The sequence below is a fragment of the Sciurus carolinensis genome, chromosome 3 (assembly GCF_902686445.1).
Source record: "Sciurus carolinensis chromosome 3, mSciCar1.2, whole genome shotgun sequence".
NCBI classification, from domain to species: Eukaryota; Metazoa; Chordata; class Mammalia; order Rodentia; family Sciuridae; genus Sciurus; species Sciurus carolinensis.
The window spans coordinates 99689941-99708253 of NC_062215.1; the positions used below are offsets into that span (position 1 = coordinate 99689941).

Genomic DNA, 18313 nt, shown 5'->3' on the forward strand with positions numbered 1-18313 from the left:
TTAAGTGCCCTTGGGTTCAATCCCTGGTACCAAAAAAGAAAAAAGAACAACCCAAGTAGACTTGACTTTCATTTCATTTCTACCAGGGCCAGAGCCTTGGCCTCTGTCCCAGCTTTGTTTTCATTTGTTTGTTTTGTTTTTTGGCAGGGGGTCTTGGGAGTGGGTACCAAGGATTGAACTCAGGGCACTAAACCACTGAGCCACATCCCCAGCCCTGTTTTGTATTTTATTTAGAGACAGGGTCTCACTGAGTTGCTTAGTGCCTTCATGTTGCTGAGACAGGCTTTGAATTTATGATCCTCCTGTCTCAGCCTACCAAGCTGCTTGGATTACAGGCATGTGCCACCACACCCAGCTGTTTGTTGTTATTGTTGTTCATTTATGATCGCCCACCGCCCGCGGGGACAATCACAACGTGTACGCTCTTCTTGATCACAGGAACCAAAAGGAGTTTATTCCGCAAGTCTCAGACTTATATTGATAACATCAGCCTATCAGAGAGTAGACTACCAGGAAAGTCAGCCTATCAAGGAACAGTCTCTAGGCAGATACCAGGATCGCCTCATGTACAACAGCCAACCAGAGTTACTTCCTAAAACTTATATATGAGTGCAGCTATGTCTGGCAAGCTGCCAGGCTCCATCTTAGAGATCAGGCCACGGTGCGGCTCTGGGACCCCCAGAGCCCGCCCCTGACATTCATTTATCTACTAAATGAGGATAACATTGTTGCCCTGAGATTTTAATGATGATTAAATAACATTTGGGAGGAAGTATATGTCATAACTCAGAATCTTAGTAAATATTAGTTGAATCTAGATCAGATTTTCACAGGTTGGGAAGAAATTTTAACTTTTTGTTGGGGGGTACTGAAGCCTTTGTTGGCTCATTTGTTTTGGTATGGGCATTGAATCAAGGGTCGTTCTACCACTAAACTAGGTCCCCAGCCCATTTTATTTTTATTTTGAGATAGGGTTTCACTAAATTTCTGAGGCCGTCCTTGAATTTGAGATCCTCCTTCCTTAGTCTCCTGAATCACTGGGATTAAATTTTTATTCCTTTAAGACATGCAGTTCTTGTGGCTAAGTTTTATAGTTTATCCTATTTATTAGGAATATGATGTCAGGCACTCTGAATTCTGAACATCTGATTGGTAAAGGCCTAATGAATGCCACAAGTGCTCCCTCTGGAGATAAAGGCCTCTGGAGGCTTCTGAGCCTCCAGGTTGCCTCTTTGCCAATACACAGCATCCACACTGAGAGGAAGATGTTTTCCAGGCACCAAAGCAGAAACATAAAGCACGTTTTCCTATAGAAATTATGCTAGGATTAGGATTGTTTTGTCATATTTTTTCTCCCAAAATTACATTTATGAAAGTATACTTTTTTATATCTCATAACAAAGGGACCTCTCCTAGATCTTCACTAGTTTATGGATATCTGTCATCTTGCCCTTCATTCTGAGTCAGCAATTTGAAAAAGGTAAACTTCCTTCAACCTGTTTCACTTCCAAGCAAACAAACTATATATTCAGATGAGCTGTTAATGAAGCAGTATTGTTGTAACTTTAAAATTTTTATTGAATTAATGTAGAACCATAGAAGTTTTTTTTTTTTTTCATATTTATATGTAGTTTTGGAGAGAATGAAAAACTTAAAAACAATAGACCAAGGAGGGGGAAAAAAATCTTTAGGTAGAATGCTAGAGTAGCTTTAAAAAAAAAATGTATCATGTTCACTTTCCCCCTTTTCCTAAATTTCCTTAATATACTGAGGCATGTCTTTTAGAACGTAACTTTTTGAGACTTTTTCTTAAATGAATATCCATTTCATATTAATGAAATTGTTAAGAATATGAACAGCCAAGACTTACTTCTTTTTTTAATATTTTTTAGATGTTTATGGACCTTTATTTTATTCATTTCTTTATATGTGGTGCTGAGAATCGAACCCACCACCTTACACATGCTAGGCAAGTGCTTTACCACTGAGCAACAACCCCAGCCCATGGCTTAGTTCTTAATATATAGCCATATCTAAACATATTCTCTCTGGTATTCTCTTAGAAAATGATTTAAAAGTAGATACACAGTTTCGACATATGCTCATGTTGGGAGGTGATGCAGTGCTAATACTTCCTGAAGGTATTATTTATGATGAAGATGTATTATGATGTGGTGTTCTGATCAGAAGCTCTGCAAATTTTTAAAACATATCATTATTTTTAAAATTATTCATGGAAAGAACATTTTTGAGAGGAAATGAAGAGACCTGGATCTTGGACAGCCTTCTGTCACTGACTCTGATCTTCAGAAATCAACCTTTATGTTCTCGGTTCTCTTCATCTTAAAAAGGAAGGCCACAGTTTCAAGGATTGCTCAGGTTCATTCCAGCTATAAACCTTTATTTTCGTTATTAAAATTTGAAATAATATTAGTCATGCTCTACCTAAAATTATTGTTTTACCCATAAGTTATCTACAGTTTTATATTGCAAACTGTTGTTTTTAAAATATATTAAAAATTTAATCTTCTTCATTTTTTCTTAAGTGTTTACTCTTTAATGAACTATATTTCTTTTCCAGACTTCATTTTGAAAAAGAAAACCTTTTCTTAATTAAATCTTCCACCATTCTCAATTCTGCTACCTCTACTCCATCATTAGGTCTGCCCTTCCCCCAAAACCTATTCCCAGTCCTACTGCCACACTTTAAAATTAGCACTGACAACCAAAGAAGTCCATAGATTCTGCTACTCTCCGCAGTAGCAATAGACTTACTGCTTGACAGCCATGTTGTGAAAATGTAAATCAGAGGAAGTAAATGCTTGCATAATTAACCCCCAAAATATGATTTACAGCATAACACCAGGAAGTGTCATTTCTTCATTTTCACATACATACCTGCTTTCCACCTTTTCTTCCCTATGTTTTCTGCAAAAATTAATCAAAACCAAAGTTTAGTTTTATAACTACAAATATTACTCTTGAGACAGATATGTCACTTACATTATTAACTTTTTTGCTGACACATTTCGTTTTCCAAACATTACTACTCTGAAATGAAAACACATTGTGGGCAGTATGTGAACAGAAACACCACTATCTCACCTACAGGGCTCAAGGCTTATCCATCCAGTTTATTTCAGCTATCCTTGCTGCTGTAATCTCTAATCCATGGTGAGACATTGAGCAAAGTAAAGTTCCATAAAGAATATTTTCAGACTCGGCATCTCACTGACCAAAGAAGCTCTGACATTATGGTGATTCTAGTGTCTGGACCTTCAGCACCAGTCACCTGAACCCAAGAAACATAAGTGATATGAAGCATTCCCAAAAAAGGAAGCCCTAAGTTTCAAATCAGAAGACTACTAAGAGGGACCATTAAATTATTTAAACTGCTAAGGAAAAATTCAAAACTTTTACTAAGAGAATTTTTACTTACATGAAGAATTGTCCACTCAAAGTATCTTTGAATCTTCCAAATGAGTTTAAACCATACTTTAAAAAAAAAAAACAAAAAACTATTGTCATGTTGAAATAGGAGTATATCCATTTGTTGAAGGACAAGTTAGACAAATTATTTGGGGTGATGCTTCATATCCTTGATCCTGGTGACTATCCTTGCTATAGTTTGGGCTATTGCACAGATCTGTAAGGACATTTCTTCAAAGAGATCATAGACTGATAAAATTGTTTGAACATCTCTATGTCCCTTGTATCCAGGTACCAGGCTCCTGTTTTGTTAACATTTGATTTGAGAATTTGAAAACTGTCTTACTACTAATAATACTTAGGTATTTTTAGCATACATTCTGCTTGCAGTTAAAACTAGTTTGCCCAATTTTTGCCACCATTCAGGTTATGTGAATGATCTGTTTATATGCTCTTGGAGCCAATTTCCATTATATGCACATCAGGCTTCAAAAGGCCAACCCCTGCATCTAAGATGCTTTTGAGTTCCTGGAAGCCACTGGAAGATCTTAAGCAATGAATGATTGGCAGATTTTGCCATGTAAATACCTCAGCTTCCTTGGCTCTCGCTTAAGCATTTCTTAAGACTTATGTCTTGCACCATTTGCCAAAGTTTTCCCCATAGGATTAAGCTTTAATTGAACTTCATGGTAGCTAGCTTAATAATATGCCCTATATTATCTGACAATGCATCACTTATCATGTTCCCACCCTCCTTCCAGTTATTCTGAACTTCCCAAATAAATATGTTTACTCATCCCTTGTGTCAGGGCAGATCTGTTTCTGGGGAACCTCAAGTAAGACATCTGGGTGATTATTTATTTTATGCTGTTATGATAAATTATTGAGAAAAGTTTGATAACTATTTAGTATAACAGAACCCTTTCCATATTTTATAATGCAAAAGCGTTAAAATTACTATCCATTAAATTTCAGTAAAAATTAGCAAAGGTATGTGAATGAAAGGGTCTTATGTGATCATCTTTTTAGTAAAATTCTAAACATAATTTTAAAATACTCAAATCAATATAAGTAGTAAAGTCTTAACACTAGAAGTAAGGAAAATATATTTTAACCAAAAAAAGCATGTGTTTCTAACTAAAAGTTTACTGAGATCTGTGGTCTAAACTGAAACCTTAATACCCTTGAAATGCTCAAATATAAATGTTTAGGAGCAATTAAAAATGCTAAATAATTGAAAACAATAAAAATGGTAAAGAAATAAAATCCTAAGACTTAAAAACTAATAATCAGAGACATAATGTACCAAATAAACTAATAAAATACTTAACAGCTACCTTGATACTAAAAGATGTAATAAAATGACCAAATGAAAGTATTAAGAGCAATCTAGATATACTAAGAGCATTAGAATGAAAATCATTGTAGCACCCCAAAAAATAAATTTTAAAAATCAGTCCTTCAAAGCCAGAAATGGTCCCAGAGCACTCAAAATCATAATGTAAAAGAAAACTCAGATGTAATCAGAAGAACAAGGGAGTCTGGAAATGGCTGAGAGCTTAACCCCTTTGAAGCAAATAAGCCTATTCTCTTCATCTTTGGGGAAGGTGCCAGGCAAGAGCCTAGTCACTGGTGGTAGTTCAGTCTTAGAAGCCCAAGCCGAAACCAGACTAAAACCTGATAAGCCAAAACCAGTTTGAAACTATGTTTAAAAATAAATAAGTGCTTCCTCTGAAAAAAATAGGGAGAGATCAAGCTCATGTCAGGGACCGCAGGCTCCTGCTGCATTTTTCATTCTTTATATAACATTCCATAAAAGCTGATGATACATATGTAAATTAGAAAACAAAAGGTAACCTCTCAGACAATGAATCAAAATGCAGTCTGTTGAAAATTAAAAGCTAAATAAAAAAAAATAATAAAATAAATAAAAATGTAAAAAGAAAAAAAAAGGTAACCTCTCAGGAACATTAGCTGTGATGAAACTTTGATAACATTTAAAACCTTTGACAATAGGCAGTTCACTTTTTTTTATACCTTCACAAGGCTTATCTGTCTCAGCTTGCTTTTTCTCAATCCACCTGTGTGTAAGATAAATTCAGTATACATTTTTTGTTCTTTGCTCAGCTTGACCAGTTTTGTCTTTATCACAAATTGAGAAACTATCATGTATTTTTTCTGAATGTTTTTATTATTTAAAAATCTTAGCATTTTATGATTCACATAACTCCAAAGCCAGTACAGTATCGGGATTAGGGATTTAGAGCATAATTACCTGGTTCTACCACTTAATAGTGGTGTGACCTAGAGCAATTTAGTTGACCTCTTTCCCTTAATTTCCTCATCTGTTAAGTGAGGATAGTAAGAGCATACTAACTCAAACATCATTTGAGGATTAAAAAACTTACACATTCAGTGTTTAAAATAGTGCTTGGTGAATAGAAGTGTTCTCTCTCTCTCTTTCTCTCTCTCTCTCTCTCTCTCTCTCTCTCTCTCTCTCTGTATATATATATATATATATATATATATATTTTTTTTTTTTTTTTTTAATGTGGTGAGGGATATTGAAACTACGGCCTCAACCATCCCCAGCTTAACGTGTGTTAATTTTTTTCACGTACAAGAATAGTACATTCTGGGTAATATTGGAATTTGTAAAATTCTTGTGAAAGAATAATCATTCTTATGTAGTGATTATCATGGGGGAAATGCATTCTAGTTAAGAGACTTATGTCTTCAGAAATCAATATTTGAAACACCATGATTTTTTTCCATATTTTTTAGTGGCACATTCTACTTGTACAGAACAGCCAGATTTGTTTTTATGTATTCACACATGCACACAATATAACAGTACAATTTGGCCAATGTAATTCCTCAGTATTTCTCCTTTCCCTTCTCTCCTCCCTCCCTCTGGTACCCACTGATCTCCCTTTGATTTTCATGATATCCGGTCCATCTTTGTTTTCCTTTTTGCTCTCTAACTTCCACATAGGAGAGAAAATACACAACTCTTGACTTTCTGAGTTTGGCTTATTTTTCTTAAAATGATGTTGTTAAGTTCCATTCATTTTCCTTTGAGTGACATAATTTTATTCTTCTTCATGGTGATTAAAACTCCATTATGTATGTATACCACATTTTATTTATTCATTCATCCATTGATAAACATCTAGGCTTGTTCCATAGTTTGGCTATTATGAATTGTGCTGTTTTTTATCCTGGGTATGCATGTATCAATATAGTATAATGACTTTAATTCTTTAGGATAAATACTGAAATGTGGTATAGCTATCATGTGATATTTCCATTCCTAGCCTTTGGAGGAGCCTCCATACTGATTTCCATAGTGGGTTGTACTAATTCACAACCCTGCCAACAATGTAAAAGTATCCCATTTTCTCCACATCCTTTCCAGCATTTACTATCATTTGTATTCTTTTTAATATTTTTGTTGTTGTTGTTTTTTAGTTGTAGGTGGACTCAATACCTTTATTTTATTTTTATGTGGTGCTGAGGATCAAACCCAGGGCCTCACCTATGCTAGGCAAATGCTCTAACACTGAGCCACAACCCCAGCCCCTATTGTTTGTATTCTTGATGACTGCCATTCTAACTGGTTTGAAATGAAATCTCTGTGGTATTGATCTGCATTTTTCTAATTGCTAACAGTGTTGAACATTTTTCATTTATTTGTTGATCATTTGTATTTCTTCTTTTGAGAAGTTTCTGTTTAGCAGTTTATTTGCCCATTATTTGAATTGCATTTTGGTTTTGATGCAACAACACAATTATCTTTTTTCATGTAGTGATTGCTATGTTTCTAGTAAGGAAACAAAAGTAAATGTTATGCTACTATGTGCTAATAAGAACTTTACATCATTTTGTGTAATCCACAAACATTCCTTGTGGGTAGCTATAATAACGTCATTTCAAAGAAAAGGTTGAAATCTGAATTTTTTTTTTTAGTATTTGAAATATAGTTAGGATAGCTTGATGAAATGTCATTATAATAGTGTTTTGCTTTAGGATACTAGTGTTTTATGTGTCTAAAATATTATTACCATTAAAATATTTGACAATGTGTGGCCTTAGGATCGCCTAACTTTTGTCAGTCAAAACAAAAATATCTCTCACTCTCTCTGCTTCTCTCTCTCATCTCGTCTTCATTTCTTTATCTTGCTTTCTTACTCAGCATCATAGACCCACTTTCTCTTTCATCATCAACAAGAATATCTTCTGCTTGAGCTAAAGAATTCTTTTGCAGTGTTTATTTGGTAATTTTTTGTTTGTTTTGTCATGTTAGCCTACCAATGATTTGTAACATTTATTTTTAACTTTGCATTTAGCTAAACATGTTAGTTAATAGATCGCTTACTGGTATGATTGATGCCTATATTTTGCCATGTTGCCTTAGAATTTTAAAAAATTCATGATATCCTATTAAATGCTTAAATTTTCAGTTTTGTGCCTCCAAAAGGGGGCAGTATAGCTTTGGTGTTTAATTTGTGAGTGCTTTTGCTTTCTTGCTTGCTCATAACAGTTTCTAGTGACTGAAATCATGGCAGGGACCTTTAAGGTTATCATGATTCAGGGAATTTAAGTATACCCTCTGATGCTTAAATTCCTCCTTTGCTATCCTTCTCTCCTTCCCAGTAATTGTATTTATATTTTTAGCAAAATCCTGAATAGTAAAATCAGCAGTAGTTGTCACTGTTGATTTTCTTCCCTTCCCTTCATTTTCCTCTTCCATAGTACTTTCTAGCATGAAAAATATTTAATTTCTAGCATTATGGAAATGTAGACAGTTACCATTGGTGATCATAATGAGAAAAAATGTGATGTTTGATTAAAAAAGGAAGATGACGTTAGTGATAGTAATTTTTTAAGGAAGCCATAAAAAGAGGCTGCTACTATTGGGAACCTGGAATTTTATACTGTACTCCACTGAAAAGAGATTTGTTGTTAGAAATGTATAAGAGAAACCACTGAGGCAGGACTCTAAGAGTGGTAAGAAAAGAACTTGAGAATATATGAAAAAGCATAAGCATAATCCTAGTTATAAACTTCTAAGGGTGCAAACATTTGGATGGAGGCAGACAGCAAGGTCACTAATATATATGTAGTATATTATTTCCAAAAGTAATACAGTTTTTTATAAGTATTTCTGTGACACTGCCCAAGAAGAATTTCTGAAAAGTTCTAGTGAACAGGAAAGAATAAATGGAAATGATTACTAAAGTTAAGATGTATGAATTGTTATTGATCTTGTCTTGTTTGCTATTCTTTCTGAAATTTTTGTTTAGTGAATCTAAGCCTATTAACATGGACTTTCATGTTCATATAATCTCCATCTTCCAATCCTTTTTTTCTTTGTAATATATTCAGTTTTCAACCTTAAGTTCTCAATTCATAGGAATTTTCAAGAATAATATTTTAGAAGTCAGGAAGAGACTATATAAAATTAAAGAATGAGCAAATAGTCCGTTCACTGGGTCCCAACCTTATTAGCTTATTAATTGTCTCTCATGTCAGAGTGTTAGAATGTATTATCTTGCAAGTATATTTGGCAAAGCATTATGCTTCTTTCTCTCTGAAAAAACTCTGAAGGTATTTGAATATAATTATAAACAAAAATCACTGGTATTCCCTTAGCAATGGATAACATTAAGGTGAACTATCAGAACCAAATTGATTGTTTATTCCAACTGAAGAGATATCCTGTACATATTCAATGAACACTTTTAGGAAATGCTAATAGAAAAAAAGGAGAAAAAAGCATGCTTACTTTACTTTCTCTAATGAAAATATTTGATTTCCTATTACTACTTTGATTAACCTGGGTGGTATCACTTTCATAAATAGAATTTCATTTTCTCTGTACTTTAAATATAACTTCTTAGTAAAGCTAGATCATCTGGACACTTTGAAAGAAAGCTAAAGACACATTTATGGTAGACAGGTTTAAAAATTACATTTGAAGCTTTGTTTTTGAAAGTGATTTAGGGATACCTAATAAGGGACTCTTCTGTTCTTTACCAGAAAAATATAAATATTGCATTAATACCATTAAAGAAGTAATGGTATTACTTCTTTAGTAATGGTATTACTTCAGCTGGTAGAGTACTCACCTCGCAAGCACAAGGCCCTGAGTTCGATCCCCAGTACCGCAAAAAAAAAAAAAGAAGTAATTTAAAGTTTATTAGAAGAGTAATTTGGAGTATACATACTAATGCTCTTAACTGGTACTGAGCAATGAATTGAATCTGTACAAACTAAAATTTATCTGTTATAAAAACAGTTGAGAAAATAAATCTATGGATAGCATGATTAGAACTCTTGTTATGCTGAAGAAATGTGAAATCTTTTAAAAAGCAAACATAGGCTAAAATATTTTTAATTCTTTGAATGTTTGATTTCTGTTGAAATAAAGGACCTGAAATTTTATTTTATTTTATAATTTCTTGCTATGATCTGTTTTCATTCAACCATGTCTGAAATCTTTGAATTAGAATTTTTTTGAAGTTTCTCATTGGATCAAAATGAATAGAATCCTGAGAGCTGTGAAAGTTGCATACTTACTAATGCTGTGAAAACAAATCACTGGTCTGGGTTGTGGCTCTGTGGTAGAGCGCTTGTCTACAGGTGTGAGGGAGGCTTTGGGTTCCTCAGTACCACATAAAAATAAATAAATAAAATAAAGGTATTTTGTCCATGAAAAAAAAATCTATAAAATTTGTTTAGGTATAGTCCAGTACCTAAGAGAGGTTAGAAAGTATTATTTTTTTCTTACTCAAATAGCCATATTTTAAAATTGGGATTGTTGTAATATTTTAAGAAGGCATTTTTTCATGAGAGGATTGATAATATGCTAAAACCACAAATTTACAACTCCGTGTTGAACTATTCTTAGTGTGATTAGGCATATAGAACATTACAATCACAAGCAGTACTAAGATTTTTAAGATATATTTTTAGTGTCACAGAGGCTTTATTGTTTACATTGCTCAGAAAAAATAGATATGTAGAACTAAGTGGATACTTTGAGGACATTTTTTTGTGAGGAAGGAAAGTTAGAAGTGAATCACCATGGCATTCCCTTTGCAGATGGGAAACCTGAAAAACCCTGCAAAACAGTAGAGGGTGTAAAACAGTAATTGATACAAAGCCATGTTAATGAGGCTTCTAAGATGTGGGAGATTTAATTTACTCAATGGGTCCTTCAAGGAATACCTCTGTTAATTTTACTATGGAACCTTGGGCAAGTAACTTATCTCTCTGTTCCTTAGTTTCTTTAACTGTAAAATATAGGTGATAAAACTAATTAGGATTGTTAGAATTAAATTAATAATACTACTTAGAATTTAGAACTCAATAAATGTTAACTAGTAATGATGAATTGAAAAGCAAGGAAGAAATTTTAACAATTTATTTGACAAACCTTGGTGATAATTAATCATAATATACAGAAACTTGTATTTTTTTAATCATTAGAGTAATTTGATTGATTGAATTTTTTTCTAATGTAGAATATTATGTGTAATTTACAAAGTCATTGGTTCCTATTAAAATATGTAGGGAAAAACATTAGTCATAAACAGTAGATTGATTTTATATTGCTGGAAAACCAGAGAGCATTAGGAGTGCATTCATACAAAAAAATTATAATGATAATTATTAGTAGTACCACTTCCAAACTAGGTAAGGAAGATGAGTGGTAAAGTTCAGTAATCTTTCCAGTTTTAGTAGTTTTGGAGGTCACCATAATTGTTATGTATAGCAAAGTCTCAGATATAGAGTTTTCTTTTAGTAGTTATGTTAGTGTACATGTGTTCTAGGGGGAAATGTTTCAAGACTTTTTCTTTATAAAAAAATTTGCCTTTGTATTTCAACAGAAAAAAATGATGTTATTGAAGTTCATCCCAATTCTCCATGCCACCGTTAATTTTGAAATTTAAATTATGAAACATTGAGATCATATTTCTAGTTATAAATGAGGTTTAAAATGAGTTATGAGGGTTTAAGTATTTCATGATGGAATATAGCCTCATTTTTCCCCCATAAATTGTTTTACTGATTATCTACTATACAGTTTACTTGTGAGGATAGCAGAGTTTACAAAGTCCATAATTCATAAACATTATTTTAGTTTTTATACATCAATTTATTGCCAAAGTTCTGTTTACTCTATGTTCAAAATTCAATGCTAAACCAGTTAGGTTTGGTGATTATCTTTTAAGATTAGAAATGTAACCCTTAGTCATCAAGGAAAAAAAAAGTAAGACCAATATCCCTGATGAACATAGATGCAACAATCCTTAATAAAATATTAGCAAATCACATTCAAAAACATATTAAAAAGATAATACAGGCAAGGGATATAGCTCAGTTGGTAGAGTGCTTGACTATCATGCAGAAGGCCCTGGGTTCAATCCCTAGCACCACCAAAAAAAAAAAATAAATAAAATAATAATAATAATAATAATAATAATAATAATAATAATATACCATGCTCAAGTAGGTTTTATCCCAGAGATGCATGGTTACTTCAAGATATGCAAATCAATTAATGTAATTCACCTCATACATATAACTAAGGACAATAATGACACCATCATCTCAATAGATGGAGAAAAGACCTCTGATAAAAAGCCAGCACCCATTCATGTTAAAAATCCTGGAAAAACTAAGGATAGAAGGAACTCACCTCAACATTATACAGGCTATATATAACAAACCCAAAGCCAACATCAAACTGAATGGAGAAAAATTGAAACCATTTCCTCTAAAATGAGGAACAAGACAAGGATGTCCACTCTCACCACTCCTTTTCTATATTCTTCCTGAAACTCAAGCCATAGAAATCAGACAAGAAATTAAAAGACAAATATGAAAAGAGGTCAAATTATCTGTGGCTGCTGATGACATGACTTATATCTAGAAAAGTCAAAAAAACTACCTGAAGTTAAATGATTTCAGGAAAATAGCAGAATACAAGATCAACAGCATAAATCAATAGCTTTCCTATACTCCAACAGCAATTGCGCTGAGAAAGAAATCAGGAAAACAATCCCATTCATAATAACCTAAACAACAACAACAACAAAAACCTTGGGAATTAATCTAACCAAGGAAGTAGGAGGTCTTTACAATTAAAATTATAGAACACTGAAGTAAGAAATTGAAGAAAACCTTAGAAGATGGAAAGATCTTCCATGTTCTTGGATAGGCAGAATTAATATTATCAAAATGACCATATTATCAAAAGTGCTATCCCAATCAAAATTAATCAGTGCAAACCCAGTCAAGATATCTATGATGCCTGGGATTGTGGCTCAGTAGTAGAGCGCTTGGCTACCATGTGTGGTACACTAGGTTCCATCCTCAGCACCTTAAAAGAATTAATGTATAAAATGGAGGTATTGTGTTCATCTACAACTGAAAAAAAGTTAAAAAAACAAAAACAAGAAAAACAAATTATCTATGACATTCTTCACAGAACTAGAAAAAAAAAGAGTCCGTAAATTCATTTTGAAGAATAAAAGTCCAGAATAGCCAAAGCAATATTGAGTAAGAAGAGTGATGCTAGAGGCATCACAATACCTGATATCATATTATATTACAGACCTGTAGTAACAAAAACAACATGGTATTGACATCAACATAGACATGAATATGAATGGAATGGAAGGCACAGAGACAAACTAGATCCTTGTCTCTCACCCTGCACAAAAGTCAAATCGAATTAATCAAAGACTTAGGAATTAAACCAGAAACTTTGCACCCTCTAGAAGAAAACATAACAGTGCCAACATATTGGTGCCAGCATCAACTTTCTTAACAAAGTCTACAGCTCTAGAAGTAAAACCAAGAATCAGTAAGTAGGATGGCTTCAAATTAAACAGTTTCTGCATGGCAAAGGAAATGATTAAGAGCATGAAAAGAGCCTACAGAAAGGGAGAAAATCTTTTCCAGCTACTTTTCTGATGGAGGATTAATATCCAGAAAGAACTCAAAAAGCTTAACACACAAACACAATCAACAAATAAACAAAAGAACTAAACTGACTTTTCTCAAAAGAAGAAGCACAGATGGCCAACAAATTTGTGAAAAAATGCTCAACACTCTAGCAATCAGGGAAATGCAAATCAAAACTGCATAAGATGTCATCTTGTCAGAACGGCAATTATTAAGAATACAAATAATAATGTTGGCAAGGATATGGGAAGAAGGTACACTCATATATTGTTGATAGGACTGCAAATTATTACAACCACACTGGAAAGCAGTATGGAGATTTCTGATTTTGGTATCACTTTGTTAAAGACAACTTTAATTAATTTTCTCCTATAGAATAGCATTTTCTAAAAATATTTTTTCTGGGTTTTTTTCCCTTCTTTTGCTATTTTTAAATGTTCAATGTTTATGTAGTCTTAACTATAGATCTTTAACTTTTTTTTTTCATTGAGCTTCTGTGACTTATAAAAAAGGGGAGGGGGCTTTGTAAAATGGAAGTAATAAGACCAGAAATAGAATTAAAAAAAAAAAAAAAAAAAAACTGGGAATGACACCACCATATGACCATTCTTTCTTTATCCAAAAGAACTAAAATTGGCAAACAATAGTGATAAGCCATCTTAATGTTTAAAGCAGAGTAATTCACAATGGCCAAATTATACCAGACCAGATCCCTGTCAGTATGATGGATGGATTAAGAAAATGTGATATATATACACAATGGAGTTTTACTCAGCCATGAAGAAGGAAATTATGGTTTTTGCCAATAAATGAATGGAAAATGAATGGCTAAGTGAAATAAGCCAAACTAAGAAAATCAAGGGTTGAATGTTTCCTCTAATATGCAGAAGCTAGGGCCAAATAAGTGGAAAAGGAGCAGGGATCAGATATCATAAAGATACAGAGACCAGTGGAGTAGAAGGAGGAGATCGAGAAAGAGGGAAGAGGGACCGGAAAGAGGAGGAAAGTGGAATGGATTTGACAAAATCATGCTATGTGCTTATATAAATATAGCACAGTGAGTTCCACCTTTATATCTATAAAGTACCAATTGAAAATAAATAAACAAATAAGTGAAAAGAAGACCAGTAGAGGAAGGAGAGGGGGAGAAAAAAGGAGGAGTACTGGGGACTGAAGGGGAGTAAATTAAATTCCATGCATGAATGAAAGAAAGAAAACTAAAAGAAGAAATATAGACTTAGACTAAAACTAAAAAACTATTTTTATAAATGCAAACAATGCGTCTAGTAGTAGCATTCATAAATGCTTAGAGCACTGTTTTACAAGGAGAGTAGACCTGTTTTATAATCACCAAGGATACCTATAAAAAAAGAGAATCTGTGACCTCAACCTAGTTCTCACAAATCAGAATCTCTGAGCATGTCACCTGAGGGTCTATATTTTAAAGTACTACATTTAGTCCTTAAATGAATTGTAGTGAGATTTCTTGCAACTACCAATTATACCGTGCTTGGATCCATGTATTTTCATGTATTACATGGTTGTTGAAGTATATGTATATGTTTGTGTGTCTCATGAAATTTTGGGAAGTCATTTTGTATAGTTCACAGGTTAACAAGTATAAATACCTCATAAACTTCTGTAGATATTTTATGGAAGTTAATGTCCTATTAGTATGTAGAAAATAAGCCAGTAGTTCTTGTGAGATTATTTCTCAATCAGAAGAAAAGAGAACCTTCCTTAATTCACTTTAAAAACAGAAAGAAAGAAAAGAAAAACCTAGGCTGGGCATGGTAGCACATGCCTATAATCCCAGCGACTCTGGAGACTGAGGAAGGAGAATCTAAGTTGGAGACCAGCCTCAGCAACTTAGTGAGACCATGTCTCAAAATAAAAAATAAGGGCTAGAGATGTGGCTCAGTGGTTAAGCACCTCTGGGTTCTATCCCTGGTACCACAAAACACAATAAAATAAACATAAACGTAAGACCTGGCCCCCACTTTGTAATAATTAAATCAGACTATCTTAAGCATCAACTTAAGATAAATAAATCAATTTATTTTTTAAGTGCCTCAAGTGCTTTCAGTGTACAGCTACAACTAAGAAATAGGAATCTACACTAATGACCAAAAAAAAAAAAAAAAATGTCAGTACTAATCCAAAAGTCATTTATGTTTGGCTTGAGAATCTGTAGTACTCAAAACCATATACTAAAAGTATAGCTTAGTAGGGTCCCAATCCTTTTTTCTTAACTGCATTGTCAGGCAATCAAGATCAAGTTTTTAGGGCAAATAACTTTTTCTCTGAATATTCCCATTTGTCTATTGGAGGGAATTTTTTTTTTTAAAGATCTTTTCTGCTAAAGTACTAAGTTGGTGTATTGTTCTGATTAAGAAGTTTAAGTGATAAGGATATTCATGAGAACAGAATATTGAACTTGTTGATTTCTATGATTTTGGTTCAAATGGTAATCAAGAATGTTCATCTGTAATAATTTTGAACAAGTTAAGTGTTTTCTATGATGGGGCAGTGTTTATGTAGAATATCAGAATCTATGTATTTACAATTATATTTATTTAAATTTTTTCATAGATAAAAATAGTACTATAGAAAGTACTTGGTTTTTTGACATGAATCAAAATTTATATTTGACAGAAGTTTTGGTTTCTTCTAAAGGAAAAATCTCAATGTTGTTGCTGCTTATTTACATAAAATATATTCTATACTGCACACTTCCCTCCACTGAAACCCATTAAAGAAATTCGTCTTTAATAAGGAAGTCAAAATTTCAATATTTTCTCTTGTATTTAAAATAAATGAAACTACTTATAATTCACATTTTCTTATGCATCTCTTCTAGATGAACCTTGGAGATGTCATTTTCTGCATGTATGAAATAGATCTTGAAGGGTTTATGGTTTACAGACAAAATCATTAGAAGTTAGACACTCAAGGTAAGTAATAACTGTAACTCATAAATAACTTTATTTAAATTGTTAGGGTTGTCTGATTGTAATTTGACCTGGTAAATTTGCTTATTTTTTATCACTAACCCAGTTCAACTGACTCCCATCCACATCCGTTCATATCAGAGACAAGCTTTATGCCTTAATACCATCTTGACAGGAAGTATCATATTTCATTTATTATAACCAACTGATTAAAAATGACATATTGTTATGAAGGGAGAAAACCAACTAAGAAAAATGAAGAATAAGAATAAGTGAAGTAGCTTCCGTCAAACCCATGAACACAATTTACAGAATGTAACTTGAAAAAATAAAACCTACTATCATCCACTATTTTGTTTTCTTTTTAATGTAATTAATCAGTTCCTTTTAACACATTAAGAGTTTGTTCTTTACCTACTCCAGAAAACCCTGTCATGGGTTTTCACATAGTCATGGTTCCTCTGAATACCAGACCCCTTTTCATTATTTCATGACTCCTCAAAGATCTTTCCTGACCTGGCATATCCTTTCACTTCATGTGTTCTGTTCATGCCTTCTGTGACTGCTTATATACTTACCTGAATATACATCTCCGACTACATTTTGATAACATTTCAAGTGTGGTGGAAGGGGTACAAACCTCCTAAAAGGTACTTTAAACAACTGTTTGCCAGATGGGGATAATGCAAGCCCAGAGAGTGTGTGGTCTATAAGTGAGGCACTCCTATTTAGCTCTAGGTTCTTGCTGAGTAGGAATGAGAGGGTGCAAAATCAAATCTAGTTTTTTTTCCCCCGAAGAAAACAAAAGTTCAGATTTAACAACCTTCATATTTCAATAACAGCATAAGATTTTGCCTTAGAAAAAATCCAGTTTTGCCACTGTATGAACCCAGTAAAATAGTTTATGGCTTCTGGTGCAGTTTTCTTTTTCCTTTATTCTATTTTTCTTTTTTCTTTTCGAGTACAAGTAGTTCATGTCTATTTTTTCCCTCTTTAATTTATGGTTAGCAGCTTAGTGATTTTGCTAGTTTTCTGTGATGAATATTATTGTCAGAAATGATTTTCCTTAAAAAAAAATAAGTGATATTACTTATTCCTAATTCGTTTCCATAGCTATGTATTGTAAATTGGTTACATGGAACAGCTATTTAATTGTCTTTTGAATTATAAGGTTTAGATAATAATTTTTATAGTTCCTTCATCTTTACAGTCTAAATCAGATCTTTTTGATTAAGAAAAAAATGTAATGGACCTTTCCATGGAGAGAAAATAGAGTTAATCACACTTCTCAGTTCATGGCACACTGTCACTATTGGTCATGAAAATTACATCTTATTTTATTTAAGGTCTTTTCTACTCCCATTCTCAAATCTCCTAAATCCCATTCTCCAGTGAGAATTTCATATGATATTCTAAAATAATATCTATTTCAGCATTCTTTTTTGTTTGTATTTTCATGTAAGTATTATTGTGTATTTTACAATATCTATATGGAAAATGTCAAATTAATAATAAAAATAGAATAATATTATAAAATGTCATGTGCCTATCTCTAGGCTTCAACGGTTATCCTCTTACCAGTTGAGTTTGTCTAACCATCTGTACCCTTTTATTTCCCCCATTTGTAAACCTAAAATGCATAATATGTAAATAATATAATATGTAAATATGCATAAGTGGTATTGTTCCTCCTCTGAAATTGCATATTTATATTCTTTATTCATTTCTTCATTTGGATTCCTGTTCTTAATTAATATGTTGTCTGAATTTGTTATATAAGCTATATATTAATTTCCTGCTACTTGTAGATATGAAAAAAAGTTTCCATGCTTCAACTTTTTAAGTTTAATTTTTTTAAATAGACACCCAGATTTTATATATTTAATTAATAAGACTATCTCAGTTTGTTTTCTGTTTTATATGCTTAAACATTTATTTATGTCGCCGTGTTTACA

The 18313-nt window shown here is 32.7% G+C and overlaps 1 protein-coding gene across 4 annotated transcripts in view; it reads left to right on the top strand.

Moving 5' to 3' along the window:
- Positions 1-18313, top strand: part of Mbd5 (methyl-CpG binding domain protein 5) — a 481517-nt gene that overhangs the window by 134382 nt on the left and 328822 nt on the right. For all 4 annotated transcript variants that reach the window (XM_047547386.1, XM_047547387.1, XM_047547389.1 and 1 more), the window contains exon 2: positions 16268-16361. The gene's annotated coding sequence lies outside the window, so the exon portion shown is untranslated. The remainder of the gene's footprint in view (positions 1-16267; positions 16362-18313) is intronic.